Below are 22,915 nucleotides of genomic sequence, written 5' to 3' on the forward strand. Positions count from 1 at the left end.
CCAGTGGTTAAATCCATATCCTCAGAAGCCATATGATAGGTGTGGGTGAAAAACAGATCAATATTTAAGCCTTTTTACTATAAATCTCTACTTTCATTTTCAGATGTGAAAGTGAAACTAAACAGGCAACACATGTGATTTTTAGGTGTAAACGTGGGACGGCATCTGGAATGGCATGAGGGCGAGTAAATGATGAGAGAACTTTCATATCAGCTATCCCTTTAATGCACTGGTCTAGTAACATAAGATACAAGCAAAGGAGTAACAAACAAACCTGTATCAAGACAGACTGTTCCACAATCAATTCAAGAAAAACAACTACAACAAGAAAAAGTAAATTAGTAAAAAATAATTAGTGAAGTCCAGTGGCCTGACAAAAGCAGCTCAGTGTATTGCTGTCTGTGATGTAATCAGCTATTCATGTCTGTCTGCCTGACCTACTTGAGTTCTTCCTCCTCTCGCTGGCACCGCGGCTGATGGTGAGAAAATAAAAGTGCATTTTAAGCACCCCATAAAACAGCACAGTCAGACAGATAGTAGAGGAAAACAAAAAAACCTGCCAGCATTAGCTGGGAATTAACAGTAGTGTACTGGCATTGTGACGTGTTCTCCCTGAACATAACTAGTCAGCATCCATTATCTATACTTGAGAAAAGTGGATGTTCAAACTTTACTGAAAAAGAAATGACTTTCACCATTTATTAGAAAAACAGTGGAGAGAGTAGGGATGGAAATCATAAGAACACATTACACTTTCAATGGGAACCCTACTGCTACCCACACCAATTATCAGCACAGCTCAATGCACAAAAGAACCGCAACTAGAGAGAAGGTGTTTTTACTCGTGAAGCACAGATCATTAAAGCGCCGCAAGAACTAGTGAGCTGTGCCATCTTGGTCACTGATGCTCTCGTGCAAATTCCCGCTGCTGGAGCAGAGAGTTTGTGTTCATCCACCCTGTCATTAGGGATGGGTGCATTGATACTAAAGTATGGATACTTTCGATACTGATGTGGTATCAATAATATTGATCCTCACATAAAAATATTGATTCTGAAGTTTTTTGGTGATATTATTTAGATAACATGAATATGAATGCATCTCATAAGCTTCATAGTGGAAAAAAGAATTAAATGAGCGAATTGTTGCATGACACCGGAACTATTTTTTCTTCTGCTCATGTTGACCCGCAGAAATGCTAAAATACACCAGCAGACAGACAGCGCTCGCTCATCCTTTCAGTAACAGCGCTCGTTCAAAGAGAGAGCAGTGTTTTCCTGAAGTAATGACAGAAAAACAGCATCTGGAGTTATTCACACTAAACCTATAATGGGCTTGTGACCATTCTTACAGATTTAAATTTAGAGCTCTTAAAACATTAATAATGATCTTTAATCCTCATTAATAAATCATACCCTTATGAAAACTTACCTAGCCTTCACTGTAGTAATATTGTATTAGTAACCAAGTTTTTTTTTTTTTTGGTTTTTGTCAGTAAACAAGGTTTTGATGCAATTAACTATGGTTTTACTACAGCTTTACTGCAATAGCCTATCCATATGGTAACTTGGTTTCAGTAATAGTAACCATATAGGAATATCTATGGATCATTTTGAGGTTTTATATGTGGCTTATACTAACTAATTGTTTAAGGGTAAACAAAGCAGCCTAATAATTTTCTGTTTAGGTCCATAAATATAAAACTAAATGTAAGTAATAATAAAGTTACAAATTGTATCTAAAGAATTCACAGAAATTCCGTTTTTAAACGTAGCACACAACAATATGTATTAGTTGGGTTATCTGACACAGCGTAAAATCTAGTGTGTAGGAGCCCTCAGATGTCAAATCCTCTGCTGTGAGTGTTGTTCCTGTTATTATCCATAATCAACAGATTTATGTGTGAGGTTGTGTGTAGAGTATTCTTCAGCAGTCATTCTGCAGATTCAGTCTGACACTGCTTTAATAAATAGTTTAGCAGTACAAAAGGCTTATCAAACTGTTGGATGTCACGAACAACATGTTGCGTCCCCACAATATTTCAGCTATGCACTTTGAATGAATAGTGAGAATCAGCCTGTGATTCAAAGAGCTCTAGTTACATTGAAGCATGTCATTCTGTGTCCGGATTATACAGGGTTTCTCAACCACACCTATTATATTTCTTCTGAAGATATAGATTTAACCACTGGAGTCATATGGATTATTTTATGCTGCCTTGGTGATTTTTGGAGCTTGAAATTGTTGGTCACCATTCACTTGCATTGAAAAAACCTAGAGCGCGGAAATATTCTTCTAAAAAACTGTTTGTTTTCAGCTGAAGAACATCTGGGCTGGCATGACGGTGAGTAAATGTTGAGAAAATTTAAATTTTTGGGCAAACTATCCCTTTAAGAGTGTTTGAAATCTTGAATCGGGAGGTTTGTGGCCATTCCCAGTCCTAGTGAGTGAGTCAGATGTTAATTAACCACCCCAACTGATTCAGTGAGTAAGTGAGTCATAAGACTGAAAAATTCAACAGCGATTTATGAGTCATCGGACTGATACATTAAAAAGATCCAACCACTACACAGACTACACTGGGGGGGTACATCATTCATTTTAAATATCTGACTCAAATGAAAAATCTGTTAACTAATAAGACACCACTAGCAAGATAGTATTTTTGTAGTCTATATTGTTTCATATGCATCTCCAGAACGGCATCAACTACCCTAAAATAAATTCATGTAATTGCTTCTAAATAAGACCCAGTTCTCAAATCCCAACAATCTTGAGAAGAGAGTACGGGAGCAGCAAAGCTCATAGCAAAGGTTAAAGGAGGAATTTAATGTTACAAGTATTCAGAAGTGTTTCTGGAAAACCGTCCGCCACCTTAGAAAGGGGAAACGGGGAACCATCCAAGCTGTATACAGCAAAGATGGGATGCTGTTGACCTCAACCGAGGAGGTTATTGGCCGGTGGAAGGAACACTTTGAAGAACTCCTAAATCCCAACACGCCCTCTATGCTAGAGGCAGAGCCGGAGGCTGATGGGGGATCAGATTCTATTTCCCTGGGGGAGGTCACTGTAGTCAAACAACTCCGCAGTGGCAAAGCCCCGGGGATTGATGAGATCCGACCAGAAATGCTGAAAGCTTTGGATGTTGAGGGGGTGTAATGGATGACATGCCTCTTCAACATTGTGTGGAAATCTGGGACAGCGCCTAAGGAGTGGCAGAACGGGGTGGTGTTACCCCTCTTCAAAAAGGGGGATCAGAGTGTGTGTGCCAACTACAGGGGTATCACGCTTCTCAGCCTCCCTGGTAAAGTTTACTCAAAGGTGCTGGAGAGGAGGGTTCGGCCGATTGTCGAACCTCAGATTGAAGAGGGACAATGCGGTTTTCGTCCTGGCCGTGGAACGACGGACCAGATCTTTACTCTCGCAAGGATCCTGGAGGGGGCCTGGGAGTATGCCCACCCTACATGGGTTTTGTGGATCTGGAGAAGGCGTATGACCGGGTCCCCCGGGAGAGACTGTGGGAGGTGCTGCGGGAGTACGGTGTGGGGGGGTCACTTCTTAAGGGCGATCCAATCCCTGTAGGTCCAAAGCGAGAGCTGTGTCCGGATCCTCGGCACGAAGTCGAGTTCATTCCATGTGGGGGTTGGTCTCCGCCAAGGCTGCGCTTTGTCACCAATCCGGTTTGTGATATTCATGGACAGGATATCGAGGCGTAGTCGGGGTGGGGAAGGTGTGCGGTTCGGTGGGCTGGGGATCTCAACGCTGCTTTTTGCAGATGATGTTGTCTTCATGTCATCATCGGTCCGTGACCTTCAGCTCTCACTGGATCGCTTGGCAGTCGAGTGTGAAGCGGCTGGGATGAGGATTAGCACCTCTAAATCTGAGGCCATGGTTTTCAGCAGGAAACCGATGGAGTGTGTACTCCAGGTAGGGAAGGAGGTATTGCCCCAAGTGAAGGAGTTCAAGTATCTCGGGGTCTTGTTCACGAGTGAGGGGACAATGGAGCGGGTGGTTGGCCGGAGAATAGGGGCTGCGGGGGCGGTATTTCACTCGCTCTATCGCACCGTTGTCACGAAAAGAGAGCTGAGCCGGAAGGCAAAGCTCTCGATCTACCGGTCAATTTTTGTTCTTACCCTCACCTATGGTCATGAAGGCTGGGTCATGACCGAAAGATCTAGGTTGCGAGTACAAGCGGCCGAAATGGGCTTCCTCAGAAGGGTGGCGGGCTTCTCCCTTAGAGATAGGGTGAGGAGCTCAGTCATCCGTGAGGAGCTCGGAGTAGAGCCGCTGCTCCTTTGCGTCGAAAGGAGTCAGTTGAGGTGGTTTGGGCATCTGGTAAGGATATCCCCTGGCCGCCTCCCTAGGGAGGTGTTCCAGGCACGTCCAGCTGGGAGGGGGCCTCGGGGAAGACCCAGGATTAGTTGGAGAGATTACATCTCCACACTGGCCAGGGAACGCCTCAGGGTCCCCCAGTCAGAGCTGGTTAATGTGGCTCGGGATAGGGAAGTTTGGGGCCCCCTGCTGGAGCAGCTGCCCCCGCGACCCAACTTCGGATAAGCAGCTGAAGATGGATGGATGGAAGTATTCAGAATAACTTACCAATACTATCAACACCTGTGTTATCTAAAACCTAGAAATTACCAAAAAAAAAATGAACCATGCCTGGAATCTAGCCTATATGCCATTTCAAAATCTTGAATATGAGGCAACAGCCACAAACTAAGCCAAAATCGAGAAGAAAAGTGCACTGAAAAACTTGAAAAACACTGAAAAAGGTAAACTTTAAAACACTGTTGGACAACTGCTAGAGAATGAGAAGAAATGGACTTCAAAATAGCGAGACTGCTCTTTGTGTTCCATACAATGAATGAATAATGCATTGTGCTTCACACAGCACAATTCAAACACACTCTGACCTGCATGGAGACATAAGAGAAAACCACAACAAAAAGGGAAATAGTTGACTTCCTAGTTCTGCATAGAAAAAAGTATGCAAATCATTTCAAATACCTCACTAGCATGGGGCAGCAACTCAAAAAGTGGAAAATCCTGTCTGATCTCAGGGAACATTTGTGCAACAATTCTGTCATGCTCACCCTCATGTTGTTCCAAGCCCACCTTTAGCTCTTTATTGATTCCATAGATAACAAAAGAACAAATTTTAGACTAAACTCACCATTTACTATCATTATATGCAGTCGCGATTATTAAATAATTGTCTGTCAGATTATGTATATTATTGTTCACTTCAAATTCCAATCCAACCACATTTCAATGTCCAAATAAAGGAATTTTAAGTGAATATAAAAATGGCGTGTGTGTGTGTGTGTGTGTGCTAGTAAAGACGCTGATTAACACCCCTGGAGTTGTGAGTTCGAATCCAGGGCATGCAGAGTGACTACAGCCAGGTCTCCGAAGCAACCAAATTGGCTCAGTTGCTAGAGAGGGTAGAGTCACCTCTAGGGATGTGCACGAGTAGTTGAATACTTGAGTATTCGTTTTGCAATAATTACTCGAAAAGTAAAAATACTATTTGTATTTTGCAAAGTTGTGCTTTGCTGGCCATAAATACAGTGAGATGCATGTTAAATCCTGAACACACAAACTAACACTGGCAATTATAACAGAATACACTGAGTTGATCACATTTGTTGAGCAAACGGTTCTGTCACTCAGTACGTTCAGATGGACACCAGAAAAGCGGGTTATTGCGAGAATGTGGCTTAATGCGCGAAAGCTGGGCTCCTGTTTAAATGTACTGGATAAGCGGTGTACACTTTACTCCCGTATATCTGCAACTCATAAGGAAGCAGCTACCCCTTAGCAACGTAATCCCCACAAAGCTTCTTTAAACAACAAACATGGCATCTTAGCTAGCTGAGGTAAGAGACATTCCATAATTTAAACTGGTGTGTATAATATGTGTATAATTTACGGAGCATGTGGATATGCTTTTTTTTCTCAACAAAAACATGGCATGAGATACAATATAAACATAACTATTATTTGTTGTGTGTTTATATTTGTCCTGTGCGTTAATTGCGTCAGTCTACTTAATTTATTATTTCATTTTCTTCGCTTTGCATGAGCTTAAAATGCTTTCATTCTGTACTTTTTTGATTTCACGCATTATTGTTTAAATTTATACCAAATTATTGATTAATGCCTATCCCTAGTAACCTCCTCTTGGTTGCTATAATGTGGTTCGCTCTCAGTGGGGCACGTGGAGAGTTGCGTGTGGATACTGCAGAAAAAGGAACCTTTTTGTGAAGTGTCACCGTAGTTTTACTGTGTGGGGCATAAACATATAAATGCAGCATATAACTTGCAAAAGAGAGGCATAAGGCACTTAAGAAATAAAAAAAAAATCTGAATTGGCCAATCTTTTAAAAACAAAAACAAATAAATCAGAGATCGGTATCAGCCTCGAATTTCCTGATCAGTGCACCGCTATTGAATACATCTTTAGAGCGCGCACCACCAATGTGTCTCAAGCCACTTTTCACCTGTTCTGTTGTGATGAGCTCACTGCACCGCACGCAACAACAAACCCAGCGTGAGAGTCATGACCAAAAGACCAAGTCTTTTTAATGAATCACCCGAAAAGAACTGAGGGTGTGAACTCAGGAGCTCAAGTTAGTTGTTTAAATCAGAGTCACTTTCTTAGCCAATCATCCGTCAGTGAGCTCTCAACTGGGAGCACAGACATTTCAAAATAGGAGTCCCATGTGTATTTCGAGCTTCTTTATAAATAATATTCCTGCACCACTTATATACACACACACACACACACACACACACACACACACACACACACACTTTGCTCTAATGGAAAGAAATTGGTACTTTTATTCACAAAAGTGGCATTCAACTGATCACAATGTATGAAAAATTACTATTACAATTTGAACAGTTCTCATCAAAAAATCCTCTACATGCAGCTATGACATTTTTGCAGATCCTTGGCATTCTAGCTGTCAGTTTGTCCAGATACTCAGGTGACATTTCACCTTTTAGGGCGGCTGTGGCTCAGGTGGTAGAGCAGGTCGGCTGCCAATCGCAGGGTTGGCGGTTCGATTCCTGGCACATACGAGTCCCGGCGAGTGCTTCAATCATTCCTGGGGCAATAACTTCTGTATGACCTGTATGGTCTTCAGGAAAGTAAACTGTTTGGAGGCATTCGCTATGAAGATTCCAGTCTTTGTCTATGAATTGAATAGTGAGGCTCATAGACGGCTCAGATGTGCGACTAGACAACATAATAAAATATATAAAATCTCCAGTTTTTGGCAATTTCAAGCATTGTATAGCCTTCATTCTTCAAAACGATTGACTGATGAGTTTCTAGGGAAAGCTGTTTCTTTTTTGCCATTTTTGACCTAATATTGACCTTAAGATATGCCAGTCTACTGCATACTGTGACAACTCAAAAACAAACCCAAAGACAATGTTAAGCTTCATTTAATGAATCAAATATCTTTAAACTTAAAGTTTGAAATAATGGCAAGTGATTTTCTAGTATCAAATGATTAATTTAGCATGATTACTCAAGAATAAAGTGTTGGAGTGATGCTGCGGTCTAGATTTGATCAAAAATGACTTTTTTCAAATAGTGATGGTACTGTTTTTTACACCAATTTCCTTCCGAAACGGCAAAATCTGAACATTATTCCAAACTTTTGGCTGCCAGTGTGTGTGTGTGTGTGTGTGTGTGTGTGTGTGTGTATGTGTGTGTGTATATATATATATATATATATACATATATACACACACACTACCGGTCAAAAGTTTTGAAACACTTATTCTTTATTATAATTTTTCTATTAAATTTTATTTCACATTTTAGAATAATAGTAAAGTCATCAAAATATGGATTAAAATAAAAATGGAACTATGGAAATTATGTTGAGACTAAACTAAATCCAAAATAAATCAAAACGGTGTTATATTTTAGCATCTTCAAAGTGGTCACACTTTTTTTGCAGACATGTACTCTTGACATTTTCTCAAGCAACTTCTTGAGGAATCACCCTGGGATCCTTTTAAACCGTATTGAAGGAGTTCACATCTATTTTGGGCACTTATTGGCTGTTTTACTTTATTATTTGGTCCACGTCATCAATTTAAAAAAAAAAAAGTTTTTTAAAAAATTTTTGTTTTATAATTAAATAAATTAATATGGTACCACAATTACATTTTTCTCTACAACCTTCAGATCAAATGATTTTTAAAACCATGAGAAACATTTCAGTCAAGTGTTTCGAAACTTTTGACCGGTAGTGTGTGTGTGACTGTGTGTGTGTGTGTGTGTGTGTGTGTGTGTGTGTGTGTGTGTGTGTGTATAATTATTAGGGATTCACCGGAATTTCGGCCAAACGAAAATGTTCTGCCGAAAATGGCATTTTTTGTTTTGTCCGAAAGAGAAAAAAGGCAGAAAATATGAGCCAATATATATACCTCCCCGCCCCTCAGTGCTCAGGTTTCACTTCATCGAATCATAATCATGGCGCTGCCAAGCAAAGGCCGATGTCAGCAGTGTGGAAACACTATATAATACTAACTAGAAAAAGTTCGTCGAGACAAACTTTAAGTTGGCTTGTGAAAGTTTGGACCAGAAAGTTTGAAGAAGTTTAAAATAGTTTGAAATTTAAATTAGTTTAAAGTAGTTTATAGTTTAAAGTAGTTTGAAGTTTAAAGTAGTTTATAGTTAAAATGAGTTTAAAGTTTAAATTAGTTTGTAGTTTAAATTAGTTTAAAGTTTAAAGTAGTTTGTAGTTTAAAGTAGTTTAAAATTTAACTTAGTTGCTAGATAGATAGATAGATAGATAAACAGTCAGATATATAGAGATAGATAGATAGATAGATAGATATTTACCCTCAGATAGATAAATAGATTAGATAGATAGATATTTATCCTCAGAGAGATAGATAGAGAGAGAGAGATAGATATTTACCCTCAGATAGATAGATAGATAGATAGATAGATAGATATTGACCCTCAAATAGATAGATAGAAAGATATTGACCCTCAGATAGATAGATAGATAGATAGATAGATAGATAGACAGACAGATAGATGCTAGCACGTTTTTAGCCTTTTTTAGCACTTCGCTAGGCGATGCTAGAATGTGTTAGCATGATGCTAGCACGTTTTTAGCATTTTTTAGCACTTCGCTAGGCGATGCTAGCATGTGTTAGCATGATGCTAGCACGTTTTTAGCATGTTTTGGCGTGTGGCTATGAAGATTTTAGGTCATTACTTTTTGGCTGCTTGATAAAATAAATCCTCTGAGGGAGAGAGAGAGGGAGAGATGCAGGGCTGACAGGCCCTTTTTGTCTGTGTGTGAAAATGTCAGTTGGGATTTAAATTTCTGAACATTCCGCAATGTTAAGTCAATGGGAGTTTTTTCCGAGTTTGATTGTCATTTTTAGGAAAACAGTAAGTCCGATCAATTAGAAAAGATATAGCAACTCGAGTCAGAACAGTTTGAGTGTCTGAGCCGAGTTTGGAGTATGTGGAGTTAAAGCTCTAGGAGGAGTTAGATATAGAAATTTCACCGCTAAGAAGAATAAGCGGAATAATAATAAGTTTAAGTAGGATTTCAGTAAGTTGGCTTTCACAAGCCAACTTAACTAGAAAAAAAAGTTCGTCGAGACAAACTTTAAGTTGGCTTGTGAAAGTTTGGACCAGAAATTTTGAAGAGGTTTAAAGTAGTTTATAGTTTAAAGTAGTTTGTAGTTTAAAGTAGTTTAAAGTTTAACTTAGTTGCTAGATAGATAGATAGATACATAGAGAGATAGACACTAAGATAGATAGATAGATATTTACCCTCAGATAGATAGATAGATAGAGAGAGAGATAGTGATTGACCCTCAGATAGATAGATAGATATTGACCCTCAGATAGATAGATAGACAGACAGATAGATGCTAGCATGTTTAGCATGATGCTAGCACGTTTTAGCATGTTTTAACACTTCGCTAGGCAATGCTAGCATGTGTTAGCATGATGCTAGCACGTTTTTAGCATGTTTTAGCACTTCGCTAGGCAATGCTAGCATGTGTTAGCATGATGCTAGCACGTTTTTAGCATGTTTTAGCACTTCGCTAGACGATGCTAGCATGTGTTAGCATGATGCTAGCACGTTTTTAGCATTTTTTAGCACTTCGCTAGGTGATGCTAACGTTTTTAGCATGTTTTAGCACTTCGCTAGGCAATGCTAGCATGTGTTAACATGATGCTAGCAAATTTTTAGCATTTTTTAGCACTTCGCTAGGCGATGCTAGCATGTGTTAGCATGATGCTAGCACGTTTTTAACATGTTTTAGCACTTCGCTAGGCGATGCTAGCATGTGTTAGCATGATCCTAGCATGTTTTTAGCATGTTCTAGCACTTCGCTAGGCGAAGCTAGCATGTGTTAGCATGATGCAAACAAGTTTTTAGCATTTATTAGCACTTCGCTAGGCGATGTTAGCACATTTTTAGCATGTTTTAGCACTTCGCTAGGCGATGCTAGCATGTGTTAGCATGATGCTAGCACGTTTTTAGCATGATTTAGCACTTCGCTAGGCGATGCTAGCATATGTTAGCATGATGCTAGCCCGTTTTTAGCATTTTTTAGCACTTCGCTAGGTGATGCTAGCATGTGTTCGCATGATCCTAGCACGTTTTTAGCATGTTCTAGCACTTCGCTAGGCGATGCTAGCATGTGTTAGCATGATGCTAGCACGTTTTTAGCATTTTTTAGCACTTCGGCTAGGCGATGCTTAGCATGTTTTTAAGCATGTTTTAACGACTTCGCTAGGCAATGCTTAAGCATGTGTTAGCATGATGCTAAGCACGTTTTTAGCATGTTTTAACACTTCGCTAGGCAATGCTAGCATGTGTTAAGCATGATGCTAAGACGCTTTTAGCATGTTTTAGCACTTCGCTAGGCAATGCTAGCATGTGTTAGCATGATGCTATAGACGCTTTTAGCATGTTTTAGCGACTTCGCTAGGCGATTTTAGCATGATGCTAGCACGTTTTTAGCAGGTTTTAGCGTGTGGCTATGAAGATTTTAGGTCATTACTTTTTGGCTGCTTGATAAAATAAATCCTCTGAGGGAGAGAGGGAGGGAGAGATGCAGGGCTGACAGGCCCTTTTTGTCTGTGTGTGTGAAAATGTCAGTTTGGATTTAAATTTCTGAACATTCCGCAATGTTAAGTCAATGGTATTTTTCCAGTTTTTGATCATCCGCTGTGGGAAAACCGTAAGTCCGATCAGTTAGAAAAGATACAGCACACTATTCGGGATTATTCTGAAGGTCTGTGCCGAGTTTGGTGCATGTAGCTTAAAAGCTCTAGGAGGAGTTAGTCTTGGTAATTTTAGTCTCAGAAGAATAATAAACTTATTATTAAGTTGGCTTGTGAAAGCCAACTTACTGAAATCCTACTTAAACTTATTTTTATTCCGCTTATTCTTCTTAGCGGTGAAATTTCTATATCTAACTCCTCCTAGAGCTTTAACTCCACATACTCCAAACTCGGCTCAGACACTCAAACTGCTCTGACTCGAGTTGCTATATCTTTTCTAACTGATCGGACTTACGGTTTTCCTAAAAATGACGATCAAACTCGGAAAAAACTCCCATTGACTTAACATTGCGGAATGTTCAGAAATTTAAATCCCAACTGACATTTTCACACACACAGACAAAAAGGGCCTGTCAGCCCTGCATCTCTCCCTCTCTCTCTCCCTCAGAGGATTTATTTATCAAGCAGCCAAAAAGTAATGACCTAAAATCTTCCTAGCCACACGCTAAAACATGCTAAAAACGTGCTAGCATCTATCTGAGGGTCAATATCTATCTATCTATCTATCTATCTATCTATCTATCTGAGGGTAAATATCTATCTCTCTCTCTCTCTATCTATCTATATCTATCTCTCTATATATCTAAGGGTAAATATCTATCTATCTATCTATCTATCTATCTAAGTTAAACTTTTTTAACACTACACTGTAGAACTGGCTCATTAGAGTCATTCATTTGGGAATCAGACTAAACTGGTCACACTGTAAGTTTCACATTGTAGATTCAAAAGAACCGGCTCATTAGAGTCATTACTTTGGTAATCAGACTACACTGTTCACACTGTAAGTTTCACACTGTAGATTCAAAAGAACTGGCTCATTAGAGTCATTAATATTGTAATCAGATTACACTGGTCACACTGTATGTTTCACATTGTAGATGCAAAAGAACCGGCTCATTAGAGTCATTAATTTGGGAATCAGACTACACTTGTCACACTGTATGTTTCACATTTTAGATTCAAAAGAACTGGCTCATTAGAGTCATTAATTTGGGAATCAGACTACACTGGTCACACTGTATGTTTCACACTGTAGATTCAAAAGAACTGGCTCATTAGAGTCATTAATTTGGGAATCAGACTACACTGGTCACACTGTATGTTTCACACTGTAGATTCAAAAGAACCGGCTCATTGGAGTCATTTGTTTGGGAATCAGTCTACACTGGTCACACTGTATGTTTCACACTGTGGATTCAAAAGAACTGGCTCATTAGAGTTATTTGTTTGGGAATCAGTCTACACTGGTCACACTGTATGTTTCACACTGTAGATTCAAAAGAACCGGCTCATTAGAGTCATTTGTTTGGAAATCAGTCTACACTGGTAACACATGCTAGCATCGCCTAGCGAAGTGCTAAAAAATGCTAAAAACGTGCTAACATCATGCTAACACATGCTAGCATCGCCTAGAGAAGTGCTAAAAAATGCTAAAAAAGTGCTAGCATCATGCTAACACATCCTAGCATCGCCTAGCGAAGTGCTAAAACATGCTAAAAACGTGCTAGCATCATGCTAACACATGCTAGCATCGCCTAGCGAAGTGTTAAAACATGCTAAAAACGTGCTAGCATGATGCTAACACATGCTAGCATCGCCTAGCGAAGTGCTAAAACATGCTAAAATCGTGCTAGCATCATGCTAACACATGCTAGCATCGCCTAGTGGAGTGCTAAAACATGTTAAAAACATGCTAGCATCATGCTAACACATGTTAGCATCGCCTAGCGAAGTGTTAAAACATGCTAAAAACGTGCTAGCATCATGCTAACACATGCTAGCATCGCCAATCGAAGTGTTAAAAGATGCTAAAAACGTGCTAGCATCATGCTAACCCATGCTAGCATCACCTAGCGAAGTACTAAAATGCTGAAAACGTGCTAGCATCTATCTGTCTGTCTATCTATCTATCTATCTATCTATCTGAGGGTCAATATCTATCTATCTATCTATCTATTTATTTGAAGGTCAATATCTATCTATCTATTTGAGGGTCAATATCTATCTATCTATCTGAGGGTAAATATCTATCTATCTATCTCTCTATCTATCTATCTGAGTGTCTATCTATCTATCTATCTATCTATCTATCTATCTATCTAGCAACTAAGTTAAACTTTTAACTACTTTAAACTTTAAACTAATTTAAACTTCAAACTAATTTAAACTTTAGACTAATTTAAACTTTAAACTAATTTAAACTTTAAACTAATTTAAACTATAAACTAATTTAAACTTCAAACTACTTTAAACTTCAAACTACTTTAAACTTCAAACTTTCTGGTCCAAACTTTCACAAGCCAACTTAAAGTTTGTCTCGACTCAGAACTTTTTAATCTAGTTAAACTTATTATTATTCCGCTTATTCTTCTTAGCGGTGAAATTTCTATATCTAACTCCTCCTAGAGCTTTAACTCCACATACTCCAAACTCGGCTCAGACACTCAAACTGTTCTGACTCGAGTTGCTATATCTTTTCTAACTGATCGGACTTACGGTTTTCCTAAAACTGACGATCAAACTCGGAAAAAACTCCCATTGACTTAACATTGCGGAATGTTCAGAAATTTAAATCCCAACTGACATTTTCACACACACAGACAAAAAGGGCCTGTCAGCCCTGCATCTCTCCCTCTCTCTCTCCCTCATTGCATAGGGATTTGTATTGAACATAGCTCTGGATCACAGTGTCATAGAGACAAGGGGCGGGCTCATTTTACTCAGACGACCAATCAGTCTCTCTGGATCATTGTGAAGCTATCAAGCCACGCCCTAGCAACAATTTAAAGCACCTTAGCAACAACTCCCATAGACTTCTAATGAAAGACATCAAAGGGATATCTCCGCATAGAAGTGTCATAGAAACACAAGGGTGGTCTCGTTTGACTCGGGGCAGCAAACAGCCAATCATGAATCACCTCAACACTTCCTAGCCCCTCCCTAGCAACCATTGTCGAGCACCTTAACAACCAAAATCCATAGAGAGATATCTTCCATTCTGAATGTCACAGAGGCATGGGAGTTGGTTTATATCATTCATACTGACAAGCAGCCTTTGGAGTTTCATGATTGGCAGCTGTCAAGCCACTACCTAGCAACTAAACAGAGTCATTGTCGATGACTTTCACAAGCCAACTTAACTAGAAAAAGTTCGTCGAGACAAACTTTAAGTTGGCTTGTGAAAGTTTGGACCAGAAAGTTTGAAGAAGTTTAAAGTAGTTTGAAGTTTAAAGTAGTTTATAGTTTAAACGAGTTTAAAGTTTAAATTAGTTTGTAGTTTAAATTAGTTTAAAGTTTAAAGTAGTTTGTAGTTTAAAGTAGTTTAAAGTTTAACTTAGTTGCTAGATAGATAGATATATAGACACTCAGATAGATAGATAGAGAGATAAATAGATAGATATTTACCCTCAGATAGATAGATAGATAGATATTTACCCTCAGATAGACAGATAAATAGATAGAGAGAGAGATAGATATTTACCCTCAGATAGATAGATAGATATATAGATATTGACCCTCAGATAGATAGATAGACAGACAGACAGATGCTAGCACGTTTTTAGAATTTTTTAGCACTTCGCTAGGCGATGCTAACACATTTTTAGCATGTTTTAGCACTTCGCTAGGCAATGCTAGCACGTTTTTTGCATGCTTTAGCACTTCGCTGGGCGATGCTAGCATGTGTTAGCATGATGACAGCACGTTTTTAGCATGTTTTAGCACTTCGTTAGGCAATGCTAGCATGTGTTAGCATGATGCTAGCACGTTTTTAGCATTTTCTAGCACTTCGCTAGGCGAGGCTAACATGTCTTAGCATGATGCTAGCACGTTTTTAGCATGTTTTAGCACTTCGCTAGGCGATGCTAGCATGTGTTAGCATGATGCTAGCACGTTTTTAGCATTTTTTTAGCACTTCGCTAGGCGATGCTAGCATGTGTTAGCATGATGCTAGCACATTTTTAGCATGTTTTAGCACTTCGCTAGGCGATGCTAACATGTGTTAGCATGATGCTAGCACGTTTTTAGCATGTTTTAACACTTCGCTAGGTTATGCTAGCAAGTTTTTAGCATTTTTTAGCACTTCGCTAGTTGATGCTAGCATGTGTTAGCATGATGCTAGCACATTTTTAGCATGTTTTATCACTTCACTAGGCGATGCTAACATGTGTTAACATGAGGGTAGCATGTTTTTAGCATTTATTAGCACTTCGCTAGACGATGCTAGCATGTGTTAGCATGATGCTAGCACGTTTTTAGCATTTTTTAGCACTTCGCTAGGTGATGCTAACACGTTTTTAGCATGTTTTAGCACTTCGCTAGGCAATGCTAGCACGTTTTTAGCATGTTTTAGCACTTCGCTAGGCAATGCTAGCATGTGTTAACATGATGCTAGCACATTTTTAGCATTTTTTAGCACTTTGCTAGGCGATGCTAGCATGTGTTAGCATGATGCTAGCACATTTTTAGCATTTTTTAGCACTTAGCTAGGCGATGCCAGCATGTGTTAGCATGATGCAAGCACGTTTTTAGCATGTTCTAAAGACTTCGGCTAGGCGATGCTAAGCATGTGTTAGCATGATGTTAAGCACGCTTTTAGCATGTTTTAAGCACTTCGCTAGGCGATGCTAAGCATGTGTTAACATGATGCTATAGCATGTTTTTAAGCATGTTTTAGCGACTTCGCTAGGCGATTTTAAGCATGATGCTAAGCACGCTTTTAAGCATGCTTTAGAACTTCGCTAGGCGATGCTTAGCATGTGTTAGCATGATGCTAACACGTTTTTAACATGTTTTAGCACTTCGCTAGGTGATGCTAGCACGTTTTTAGCATGTTTTAGCACTTCGCTAGGCGATGCTAGCATGTGTTAGCATGATGCTAACACGTTTTTAACATGTTTTAGCACTTCGCTAGGTGATGCTAGCACGTTTTTAGCATGTTTTAGCACTTCGCTAGGCGATGCTAGCACGTTTTTAGCATGTTAGCACTTCGCTAGGCGATGCTAGCATGTGTTAGCATGATGCTAGCACGTTTTTAGCATGTTTTAGCACTTCGCTAGGTGATTTTAGCATGATGCTAGCACATTTTTAGCTTGTTTTAGCACTTCGCTAGTCAATGCTAGCATGTGTTAGCATGATGCTAGCACGTTTTTAGCATGTTTTAGCGTGTGGCTATGAAGATTTTATGTCATTACTTTTTGGCTGCTTGATAAAATAAATACTCTGACGGAGAGAGAGAGATGCAGGGCTGACAGGCCCTTTTTGTCTGTGTGTTTGAAAATGTCAGTTGGGATTTAAATTTCTGAACATTCCGCAATGTTAAGTCAATGGGAGTTTTTTCCGAGTTTGATCGTCATTCTTAGGAAAACCGTAAGTCCGATCAGTTAGAAAAGATATAGCAACTCGAGTCAGTTTAAGTGTCTGAGCCGAGTTTGGAGTATGTGGAGTTAAAGCTCTAGGAGGAGTTAGATATAGAAATTTCAGAGTAAGAATAATAATAATAATCATAATAACTAGAAAAGAATGTTCGTCGAGACAAACTTTAAGTTGGCTTGAAGTAGGGATAAGGTCCAGTGGTGGCTCAATGGTTAAGGCTCAGAGTTACCGCTCGAAGGTCGGGGGTTCAAGCCCCTGCACCACCAAGATCTTAATCTTGAAGAGATGAAGATATAAATATTATAAATAAATATAGATATAATAAATAAATAAATGAATATAGATATAAATATTGTATATACATATCAATATTGTAAATGCAGTCATTTAAATACATTTGATTGAATTTGATAGAAATAAAGATTTAACAGAGTGGCCCTCTGCATTTTAAGAGACAGACAGAAATAGAGATTTGATAGAAAAGAAGCATAAAGCATGCTAATGCCCTCTGTTGGTGGCTCATATTTAAATTTTGACAGTTGGTCTCTCATCTGAACATTCCATCAATGTAAGTGAATGGCATTTTTACAGTTTTTGATCATCCGCTGTGGGAAAACCGTAAGTCCGATCAGTTAGAAAAGATACAGCACACTATTTGAGATTAGTCTGAAGGTCTGTGCCGAGTTTGGTGCATGTAGCTTAAAAGCTCTAGGACGAGTTTGATAAAGAAATTTCATCAGTACAATATCAGTAAGTTGGCTCTCACAAGCCAACTTAATAATAATAATAATAATAAGTTTAAATAGGATTTCAGTAAGTTGGCTCTCACAAGCCAACTTAACTAGAATGTACATTTCCTGAAGAAAATGTGAGTGGTGCTTGCCATGGCAAAACTCGTCAAATAGCATTTTATAACTGCTGAGAAATGTGTTTTATTACTCGGTTGCTAGGGTACCCCCATCTGGTTGCTAGGCAGTTACCATAGTGATATTTTTCAAGTGTCCTTGCTATCCTGAGTAAAATCAGTCAACCCGGAAGTGTCTACGATGTTCTGATCCAGAGATATGTGATTTGTTACTTGGTTGCTAGGGTAACCCCTCCTTGTTGCTAGGCAGTTACCATAGTGATTCTAATCAAGTGTCTTTGCTATCCTGATTGAAATAAACCAACCCAGAAGTCTCTACGTTTTTCTGATGCAGAGATATGTGATTGGTTACTCGGTTGCTAGGGTAACCCCATCTGGTTGCTAGGCAGTTACCATAGTGATACTTATCAAGTGTCCTTGCCATCCTGATTCAAATAAATCAACCCAGAAGTCTGTACGATTGTCTGGAGCAGAGATATTTGATTTGTTATCCGGTTGCTAGGGTACCCCCATCTGGTTGCTAGGCAGTTACCGTAGTGATACTTATCAAGTGTCCTTGCCATCCTGATTGAAATAAATCAACCCAGAAGTCTCTAAGTTTTTCTGGTTTAGAAATATAGTTATTGCTAAACGGTTGCTAGGGTACTCTGTTTAGTTGCTAGGGATTGGCTTGGTAGCTGCCAATCATGAATCTCCAAAGGCTGCTTGTCATTATGAATGATATAAACCAACTCCCATGCCTCTGTGACAATCAGAACGGAAGATATCCCTCTATGGATTTTGGTTGCTAAGGTGCTCGACAATGGTTGCTAGGGAGGGGCTAGGACGTGTTGAGGTAATTCATGATTGGCTGTTTGCTGCCCAGAGTCAAATGAGACCACCCTTGTGTTTCTATGACACTTCTATCCGGAGATATCGCTTTGAACTCTTTCATTAGAAGACTATGGGACTTGTTGCTAAGGTGCTCTAAATGGTTGCTAGGGCTTGGCTTGATAGCTTCATAATGATCCTGAGAGACTGATTGGTCATCTGAGTAAAATGAGCCTGCCCCCTTGTGTCTATGACACTGTGATCCAGAGCTATGATCAATACAAAGTCCCTATGCAATTTCATTTCATGGGCCGTCCTACACCACTGTAAGTCAATGGGGCAAATTTGGGCAGCTCCTGCCCCCCAGGGGTGCAACTTTTACCACATATTGAGGTATGCTCTTACAGAGCCTGCCAGCCTCTTCAAATGTGGCAAATCACATGTTTCTGCGAAATCCTCGCTCGGAGCTGTGACTCGTCAAAGTTTGTCGCAATGTTAAGTCTATGGGATTTTTTTGGCCGGTTTTTTGCCCCTGGGGCAAATACCGTACCCCCGATCGCTTATAAAAGTCATAGCAAACCTCTCCTCAATAGGCCGCATAACTTGACGCCTCACTCAGGGGTGTGACAAAAGCTGCGGGACAAGTTACGCGCCAAACTCTTGTGTGGAAGAATAATTATTATTACTAGAATGTACATTTCCTGAAGAAAATGTGAGTGGTGCTTGCAGTGGCAAAACACGTCAAATAACATTTTATAACTGCTGAGATATGTGTTTTTTTACTCGGTTGCTAGGGTACCCCCATCTGGTTGCTAGGCAGTTACCATAGTGATATTTATGAAGTCTCCTTGCAATCCAGAGTAAAATAAGTCAACCCGAAAGTGTCTACGATGTTGTGATCCAGAGATATGTGATTTGTTACTCGGTTGCTAGGGTAACCCCATCTGGTTGCTAGGCAGTTACCATAATGATACTAATCAAGTCTCTTTGCCATCCTGATTGAAATAAGTCAACCCGGAAGTCTCTACGTTTTTGTGATGCAGAGATATGTGATTTGTTAGTCGGTTGCTAGGGTAACCCCATCTGGTTGCTAGGCAGTTACCATAGAGATACTAATGAAGTGTCTTTGCCATCCTGATTGAAATAAGTCAACCCGGAAGTCTCTACGTTTTTCTGATGCAGAGATATGTGATTTGTTACTCGGTTGCTAGGGTAACCCCATCTGGTTGTTAGGCAGTTACCATAGTGATACTAATGAAGTGTCCTTGCCATCCTGATTGAAATAAGTCAACCCGGAAGTCTCTACGTTTTTCTGATGCAGAGATATTTGATTTGTTACTCTGTTGCTAGGGTAACCCCATGTGGTTGCTAGGCAGTTACTATAGTGATACTTATCAAGTCTCTTTGCCATCCCTGACTGAAATAAATCAACCCAGAAGTCTCTCTGATTTTCTGGTGCAGAGATATAGTTATTGCTAAACGGTTGCTAGGGTACTCTGTTTAGTTGCTAGGGAGTGGCTTGGCAGCTGCCAATCATGAAACTCCTAAGGCTGCTTGTCAGTATGAATGATATAAACCAACTCCCATGCCTCTGTGACATTCAGAATGGAAGATATCCCTCTATGGATTTTGGTTGCTAAAGTGCTCAACAATGGTTGCTAGGGAGGGGCTAGGAAGAGTTGAGGTGATTCATGATTGGCTGTTTGTTGTCCCGAGTAAAACGAGACCACCCTTGTGTTTCTATGACACTTCTATCCGGAGATATCCCTTTGATGTCTTTCATTAGAAGTCTATAGGACTTGTTGCTAAGGTGCCTTAAATTGTTGCTAGGGCGTGGCTTGAAAGCTTCACAATGATCTCGAGAGACTGATTGGTCATCTGAGTGAAATGAGCCCGCCCCCTTGTCTCTATGACACTGTGATCCAGAGCTATGTTCAATACAATATCCCTATGCAATGTCATTTCATGGGCCGTCCTACACCATTGTAAATCAATGGGGCAACTTTGGGCAGCTCCTGCCCCCCAGGGGTGCAACTTTTACCCCATATTGAGGTATGCTCTTACAGAGCCTACCAGCCTCTTCAAATGTGGCAAATCACACGTTTCTGCGAAATTCTCGCTCGGAGCTGTGACTCGTCAAAATTTGTCGCAATGTTAAGTCTATGGGATTTTTTCGGCCGCATTTTTGCACCTGGGGCAAATACCGTACCCCCGATCACTTATAAAAGTCATTCCACACCTCTCCTCAATAGGCCGCATAATTTGACGCCTCACTCAGGGGTGTGTGACAAAAGCTGCGGGACAAGTTACGCGCCGAACTTTTGTGTGGAAGAATAATTATTATTATTATTATTATAATAATAATAATAATAATAATAATAATAAGTATGGCGAATAACAATAGTGATGCCTTGCCTTTGGCAAGCACCACTAATAAGTATGGCGAATAACAATAGTGATGCCTTGCCTTTGGCAAGCACCACTAATTAGTATGTGAGATTACAATAGTGATGCTTTGCAAGCACCACTAACTAGATAGGTACATTTCCTGAAGAAAATGTGAGTGGTGCTTGCCGTGGAAAAACTCGTCAAACAGCATGTTATAACTTGAAAAGAACAAAAATTATGGTCATAAATAAATCAACCCGGAAGTCTGTAGTGTTTTCTGGTGCAGAGATATATGATTTGTTAAACGGTTGCTAGGGTAACCCCATCTGGTTGCTAGGCAGTTACCATAGTGATACTAATGAAGTGTCTTTGCCATCCTGATTGAAATAAGTCAACCCGGAAGTCTCTACGTTTTTGTGATGCAGAGATATGTGATTTGTTAGTCGGTTGCTAGGGTAACCCCATCTGGCTGCTAGGCAGTTACCATAGTGATACTAATGAAGTCTCCTTGCCATCCTGATTGAAATAAGTCAACCCTGAAGTCTCTACGTTTTTGTGATGCAGAGATATGTGATTTGTTAGTTGGTTGCTAGGGTAACCCCATCTGGTTGCTAGGCAGTTACCATAGTGATACTAATGAAGTGTCCTTGCCATCCTGATTGAAATAAGTCAACCCGGAAGTCTCTACGTTTTTCTGATGAAGAGATATGTGATTTGTTACTCGGTTGCTAGGGTAACCCCATCTGGTTGCTAGGCAGTTACCATAGTGATAATAATCAAGTCTCCTTGCCATCCTGATTGAAATAAGTCAACCCGGAAGTCTCTACGTTTTTCTGATGCAGATATGTGATTTGTTACTCTGTTGGTAGGGTAACCCCATCTGGTTGCTAGGCAGTTACCATAGTGATACTAATCAAGTCTCCTTGCCATCCTGATTGAAATAAATCAACCCAGAAGTCTCTCTGATTTTCTGGTGCAGAGATATGTGATTTGTTACTCGGTTGCTAGGGTAACCCCATGTGGTTGCTAGGCAGTTACCATAGTGATACTTATCAAGTGTCCTTGCCATCCTGATTGAAATAAATCAACCCACAAGTCTCTCTGATTTTCTGGTGCAGAGCTATAGTTATTGCTAAACGGTTGCTAGGGTACTCTGTTTAGTTGCTACGGAGTGGCTTGGAAGCTGCCAATCATGAAACTCCAAAGGCTGCTTGTTAGTATGAATGATATAAACCAACTCCCATGCCTCTGTGACATTCAGAATGGAAGATATCCCTCTATGGATTTTGGTTGCTAAGGTGCTCGACAATGGTTGCTAGGAAGGGGCTAGGAAGTGTTGAGGTGATTCATGATTGGCTGTTTACTGCCCCGAGTCAAACGAGACCACCCTTGTGTTTCTATGACACTTACAGAGCCTGCCAGCCTCTTCAAATGTAGCAAATCACACGTTTCTGCGAAATCCTCTCTCGGAGCTGTGATGCATCAAAGTTTGTCTCAATGTTAAGTCTATGGGATTTTTCGGCCGCTTTTTTGCCCCTGGGGCAAATACCGTACCCCCGATCGCTTATAAAAGTCATAGCACACGTGTCCTCAATACGCCGTTCGATTTGACACCTCATTCGTGGGTCTACGCCAAACGGTGCGGGACGAGTTAGGTGCCGAAGTTTTGTACGGAGATATAATAAAAAAAACTAGATGGGTACATTTCCTGAAGAAAATGTGAGTGGTGCTTGCTGTGGCAAAACTCGTCAAATAGCCTGCTTGAAAAGAACAGAAATTGTGGTCATAAATAAATCAACCCAGAAGTCTGTATAATGTTCTGGTGCAGAAATATGTGATTTGTTAGTAGGTTGCTAGGGTAACCCCATGTGGTTGCTAGGCAGTTACCATAGTGATACTAATCAAGTCTCCTGGCCATCCTGATTGAAATAAGTCAACCCGGAAGTCTCTACTGTTTTCTAGTGCAGAGATATGTGATTTGTTACTCGGTTGCTAGGGTAACTCCATCTGGTTGCTAGGCAGTTACCATAGTGATACTAATCAAGTCTCCTGGCCATCCTGATTGAAATAAGTCAACCCGGAAGTCTCTATGTTTTTGTGATGCAGAGATATGTGATTTT

At 40.0% G+C, this 22,915-nt stretch overlaps 1 protein-coding gene across 2 annotated transcripts in view; it reads right to left on the reverse strand.

The window, feature by feature from the left end:
* LOC127660468 (leucine-rich repeat-containing protein 1-like) overlaps positions 1 to 22,915 on the reverse strand; it is a 151,391-nt gene that overhangs the window by 86,320 nt on the left and 42,156 nt on the right. The window lies entirely within an intron of this gene.

Source organism: Xyrauchen texanus, chromosome 20, assembly GCF_025860055.1.
Source record: "Xyrauchen texanus isolate HMW12.3.18 chromosome 20, RBS_HiC_50CHRs, whole genome shotgun sequence".
Classification (NCBI taxonomy): domain Eukaryota; kingdom Metazoa; phylum Chordata; class Actinopteri; order Cypriniformes; family Catostomidae; genus Xyrauchen; species Xyrauchen texanus.